This window comes from Arachis hypogaea, chromosome 15 (genome assembly GCF_003086295.3).
Source record: "Arachis hypogaea cultivar Tifrunner chromosome 15, arahy.Tifrunner.gnm2.J5K5, whole genome shotgun sequence".
NCBI classification, from domain to species: Eukaryota; Viridiplantae; Streptophyta; class Magnoliopsida; order Fabales; family Fabaceae; genus Arachis; species Arachis hypogaea.
In genome coordinates, this window is record NC_092050.1 from 127,933,278 (window position 1) to 127,940,091 (window position 6,814).

Here is a 6,814-nt window from a genome sequence, read left to right on the forward strand (position 1 = left end):
AGAGTGATTGGCATCTATAGGAACTTAGAATTCAGATAGTGTTATTGATTCTCCTATTTCAGTATGATGATTCTTGAACACATCTATTTCATGAGTCTTGGCCGTGGCCCTAAGCACTTTGTTTTCCAGTATTACCACCGGATACATAAATGCCACAGACACATAATTGGGTGAACCTTTTAGATTGTGACTCAGCTTTGCTAAAGTCCCTAATTAGAGGTGTCCAGAGTTCTTAACCACACTCTTCTTTCTACTTTGGACCTTGACTTTAACCGCTCAGTCTCAAGTTTTCACTTGACACCTTCACGCCACAAGCACATGGTTAGGGACAGCTTGGTTTAGCCGCTTAGGCCAGGATTTTATTCCCTTAGGCCCTCCTATCCACTGATGCTCAAAGCCTTGGGATTCTTTTTATTACCCTTGCCTTTTGGTTTTAAGGGCTATTGGTTTTTTCTGCTTTTCTCTCTTTTTTTTTCTGCAAGCTTTGTTCTTTGCTGCTTTTTCTTACTTCAAGAATCATTTTTATGATTTTTCAGATTATCAATAACATGTCTCATGTTCATCATTCTTTCAAGAGCCAACATATTTAACAGTCTTAAACAACAAATTCAAAAGACATATGCACTGTTCAAGCATTCATTCAGAAGACAGAAAGCATTGCCACCACATGTTACTAATTAGAATTTTTCTTATTAAAAACTCGAAATTTTATTGCCTCTTATTCAAAAGATCTACTATTTTATTCATGTTTGCTGATGATGAGAAAAATAGACTATAACTTAATTGGGGATAAAATCAAAATAGACACTAATTACTACTAATGATCATGTAATGAAGACAAAAACATAGATAAGTACTTAACATAGAGAAAACGAAAAACAGAGAAAGTAAGAACAAGGAACGAGTCCACCTTAGTGATGATGGCATTTCCTTCTTGAGGAACCAATGATGTTCTTGAGCTCTTTTATGTCTCTTCCTTGCCTTTGTGGCTTGATTCCTAGTGATTTTTGGTATTTCTATCCTCAGTTGCTTCCAATAATTATGTGGAGGGAAGTGCATCCCCTGAGGTATCTCAGGGATCTCTTGATTTGCAGCCACATGTTCTACCACTGAGCTATAGATCCTTCACATAATTGTTTTACCACACCAAACTTAGAATGTTGCTCGCCCTCGAGCAAAAGAAGAAGGAATAGATGAAGAAGAAGATGTGGAAAAAAAACTAGGATTATGAGGAGGGAAGGTGGGGATCCTGTGGGGTCCGCAGATCTTGAAATGATCCTGTGAGGTCCACAGATCTTGAGGTGTCAAGGCATTTACATTCCTGTACCAATTTAGGCATGCAAAATGCCCTTGCACACAACTCTGGGCGTTCAGCGCCAGGTTGGTGCCCATTTTGGGCGTTCAACGCCCATTTACTAGCCATTTCTGGCGTTGAACACCAGAACCATGCTTGTTATGGGCGTTCAGCGCCAGGATGTTGCCCATTTTGGGCGTTCAGCGCCAGAACCATGCTCTGTTCTGGCGTTGAACGCCAGACAGGTGCTTCCTCCAGGGTGTGATTTTTCTTCTGCTGTTTTTGATTCCGTTTTCAATTTTTAATATTTATTTTGTGACTCCACATGATCATGAACCTAATAAAACATGAAAAACCATGAAAATAAATAAAAATTGGGTTGCCTCCCAACAAGCGCTTCTTTAATGTCCTTAGCTGGACCTTGCTGAGCTTTTAATCTAGCTTCAACCTTGAGCACTCTTGCTCAACATTGCCTTCAAGATAGTGCTTGATTCTCTGTCCATTAACAATGAACTTCTTGTCAGAGTCAATATCTTGAAGCTCTACATAACCATATGGTGATACGCTTGTAATCACGTATGGTCCCCTCCACCGAGAATTCAATTTCCCAGGGAATAGCCTGAGTCTAGAGTTGAACAGCAGAACCTTCTGTCCTGGTTCAAAGATTCTAGATGACAGCTTTCTGTCATGCCACTTTTTTATTTCTCTTTATAAAGCTTGGCATTTTCGAAAGCTGTGAATCTGAACTCCTCTAGCTCATTTAGCTGGAGCAATCTTTTTTCTCCTGCTAATTTGGCATCAAAGTTTAGGAATCTGGTTGCCCAGTAGGCCTTATGTTCCAGTTCCACGGGAAGGTGACATGCCTTACCATACACCAGTTGGTATGGAGAGGTCCCTATAGGGGTCTTGAATGCTGTTCTGTAAGCCCACAGAGCATCATCCAAGCTCCGTGCCCAATCCTTTCTACGGGTATTTACTGTCCGTTCTAGGATTCTCTTTAATTCTCTGTTAGAGACTTCAGCTTGCCCATTAGTTTGTGGATGATATGGAGTAGCCACCTTATGGCGAATTCCATACCGAACCATGGCAGAGTAAAGCTGTTTATTGCAGAAGTGAGTGCCCCCATCACTGATTAGTACTCTAGGGACACCAAATCTGCTAAAGATATGTTTCTGGAGGAACTTCAGCACTGTCTTAGTATCATTGGTGGGTGTGGCAATGGCCTCAACCCATTTTGATACATAATCAACTGCCACCAGAATATAAGTGTTTGAGTGTGATGGTGGGAAAGGTCCCATGAAGTCAATTCCCCATACGTCAAACAACTCAATCTCCAAGATTCCTTGTTGAGGCATGGCGTAACCATGAGGCAGATTGCCAGCTCTTTGGCAACTGTCACAGTTACGTACAAACTCTCGGGAATCTTTATAGAGTGTGGGCCAATAGAAGCCACATTGGAGGACCTTGGTGGCTGTTCGCTCACCTCCGAAATGGCCTCCATATTGTGATCCATGGCAATGTCATAGGATCCTCTGTGCTTCTTCTTTAGGCACACACCTACGGATTATTCCGTCTGCACATCTCTTAAAGAGATAGGGTTCATCCCACAAGTAGTACTTTGCATCAGTAATTAATTTCTTCTTTTGTATCCTGTTGTACTCCTTGGGTATGAACCTTGCAGCTTTATAGTTTGCAATATCGGCAAACCATGGTGTTTCCTGAATGGCAAATAAATGCTCATCCGGAAAAGTCTCAGAGATCTCAAGAGAGGGGAGGGGCGTCCCTTCTACTGGCTCTAGGACAGATGATCAGCCACTTGGTTCTCTGTCCCTTTTCTGTCTCTTATTTCTATATCAAACTCTTGCAGAAGCAACACCCATCTGATGAGCCTGGGTTTTGAATCCTGCTTTGTGAGTAGATATTTAAGAGCAGCATGATCAGTATACACAATCACTTTTGATCCTACTAAGTATGATCTGAACTTGTCAATGGCGTAAACCACTGCAAGTAATTCTTTTTCTGTGGTTGTGTAATTTTTCTGAGCATCATTTAAAACGCGACTAGCATAATAAATGACATGCAGAAGCTTGTCATGCCTCTGTCCCAATACTGCACCAATTGCGTGATCACTGGCATCACACATTAGCTCAAATGGTAACGTCCAGTCTGGTGCAAAAATGACTGGTGCTGTGACCAGCTTAGCTTTCAGTGTTTCAAACGCCTGCAGGCACTCTGTGTCAAACACAAATGGCGTGTCAGCAGCTAGCAGATTGCTCAGAGGTTTTGCGATTTTTGAAAAATCCTTTATAAACCTCCTATAGAATCCTGCATGCCCCAGAAAGCTTCTGATTGCCTTAACATTGGCAGGTGATGGTAATTTTTCAATTACCTCTATTTTTGCTTGATCTACCTCTATTCCCTTGTTTGAGATTTTATGCCCAAGGACAATCCCCTCAGTCACCATGAAGTGACATTTTTTCCAGTTTAAAACTAGGTTGGTCTCTTGGCATCTTTTCAGAACAAGTTTCAGGTGATCAAGACAGGAGCTGAATGAGTCTCCATATACTGAGAAGTCATCCATGAAGACTTCTAGAAATTTTTCTACCATATCAGAGAAAATAGAGAGCATGCATCTCTGGAAGGTTGCAGGCGCATTACATAGCCCAAATGGCATCCTTCTATAAGCAAACACTCCAGATGGACATGTGAATGCTGTTTTCTCTTGATCCTGTGGATCTACTGCAATCTGGTTATAGCTTGAGTAGCCATCCAAAAAGCAGTAATAATCATGACCTGCTAGTCTTTCTAGCATCTGGTCTATGAATGGTAAAGGAAAATAATCCTTTCTGGTGGCTGTATTGAGCCTTCTGTAGTCAATACACATGCGCCACCCTGTAACTGTTCTTGTAGGAACCAGTTCATTTTTTTCATTATGAATCACTGTCATGCCTCCTTTTTTTGGGACGACTTGGACAGGGCTCACCCAGGGGCTATCAGAAATAGGATAAATAATCCCAGCCTCTAGTAATTTGGTGACCTCTTTCTGCACCACTTCTTTCATGGCTGGATTTAGCCGCCTCTGTGGTTGAACCACTGGTTTGGCATTATCCTCCAATAAGATTTTGTGCATGCATCTAGCTGGGCTTATGCCCTTAAGGTCACCTATGGACCACCCAAGAGCTGTCTTGTGTGTCCTTAGCACTTGAATAAGTGCCTCCTCTTCCTGTGAATTTAAAGCAGAGCTTATGATCACTGGAAAAGTGTCACCTTCTCCCAGAAACGCATATTTCAAGGATGGTGGTAATGGCTTGAGCTCGGGTTTAGGAGGTTTTTCCTCTTCCAGAAGAAATTTCAGAGGCTCTTTCATGTCCTCTGAATCCTCTAAATCAGGCTGAACATATTTAAAGATGTTTTCCAACTCTGATTCAAGACTCTCAGCCATGTTGATCTCTTCTACCAAAGAGTCAATAAGATCAACTTTCATGCAGTCTTTTGATGTGTCTGGATGCTGCATGGCTTTGACAGCGTTCAACTTGAATTCATCATCATTGACTCTCAGGGTTATTTCCCCCTGTTAGACGTCAATGAGGGATCGTCCAGTTGCTAGGAAGGGTCTTCCTTGAATGAGAGTAGCACTCTTGTGCTCCTCCATTTCCAGCACAACAAAGTCAGTGGGAAAGGCGAATGGCCCAACTCTGACAATCATGTCTTCAATCACGCCTGATGGGTATTTAGTGGAACCATCAGTAAGTTGGAGACATATCCGGGTTGGTTTAACTTCTTCAGTTAAGCCAAGCTTTCTGATAGTGGATGCAGGTATTAGGTTGATGCTTGCCCCAAGATCGCATAAAGCTGTCTTGGTGCAATTACCTTCTAATATGCATGGTATCAGAAAACTCCCAGGGTCTTTAAGCTTTTCAGGAAAGCTCTTCAGAATGACTGCACTGCATTCTTCAGTGAGGAGAACTCTTTCTATTTCTCTCCAATCCTTTTTATGACTCAAGATCTCTTTCATGAACTTGGTATAAGAAGGTATTTGCTCAAGTGCTTCTGCAAATGGAATCTTTATTTCAAGAGTCCTGAGATAATCTGCAAAGCGAGCAAATTGCTTATCCTGCTCCTCTTTCCAGAGTTTTTGAGGATAAGGTATCTTGGCTTTATATTCTTCAACCTTAGTTGCTGTAGATTTACTGCCTACAGAAGTGGTTGAAGAAGCCTTTTTAGAGGTCTTGTTATCAGCATTTGTGTGTGTCTGATCCCTCACTGGCAATTGAGTGCCAGAGTTAGAAAATGGAGTGACGTTAGATGCCAACTCCTTGTCTGTTCCTGGCGTCTGAATGCCAGAATTGTGCCCATTTTGGGCGTTCAACGCCAGATCCTGCCCATTTTGGGCGTTCAACGCCAGATCCTTGCCCATTTCTGGCATTGAACGCCAATCCTGCTTTGTTTCTGGCGTTGAACGCCAGTTTTGGCCATGGTCTGGGCGTTTAGCGCCAGCCTTCCACCAGTTTTCTGGCGTTTTAGCGCCAGAATTATTTTTCCCTGGGCTCTTACTGTCCTCAGGTGAATCTTGGGTGGTTTGCTCATTTCTTGGCTTTTTTCTGCCTTGAGGTGGGGTATTTAATGTTTTCTCACTTCTTAGTTGAACTGCTTGGCATTCTTCTATTATTTGCCTTGACAGCTGCTGCTTTGTTTGCTTAAACTGTTCGTCCATATGTATATTAGCCATCCTTGTCTCTTGTAGTCTATCTTTGAATTCGGCTAACTGCTTTGTTAGAAAGTCCAATTGCTGATTGAATTCAGCAGCTTGTTTTACAGGACTGAGTTCAGCAGTTGCTGTTTTAACCTCTTCTTTCATGGAAGGGTCACTGCTTAGGTACAGATGCTGATTCCTGGCAACTGTATCAATGAGCTCTTGAGCCTCTTCAATTGTCTTTCTCATGTGGATAGATCCACCAGCTGAGTAATCTAGAGACATCTGAGCTCCTTCAGCAAGCCCATAATAGAAGATGTCTAACTGAACCCACTCTGAAAACATTTCAGATGGGCATTTTCTGAGCATCTCTCTGTATCTCTCCCAGGCATCATAAAGAGATTCATTATCTCCTTGTTTAAAGCCTTGGATGTCCAGCCTTAGCTGTGTCATCCGTTTTGGGGGAAAGTATTGATTCAGGAATTTTTCTGTCAGCTGTTTCCATGTCCTTATTCTGGCCTTAGGTTGGTTATTTAACCACTTCTTAGCTTGATCTTTCACAGCAAATGGAAACAGTAATAGTCTGTAGACATCCTGATCTATATTCTTATCATGTACTGTGTCAGCAATTTGTAAAAACTGTGCCAGAAACTCTGTAGGTTCTTCCTGTGGAAGACCGGAATACTGGCAATTTTGCTGCACCATGATAATGAGCTGAGGATTCAACTCAAAGCTACTGACCCCAATGGAGGGTATGCAGATACTACTCCCATATGAAGCAGTAGAGGGGTTAGAATATGACCCCAGAGTCCTCCTGGACTGTTCAT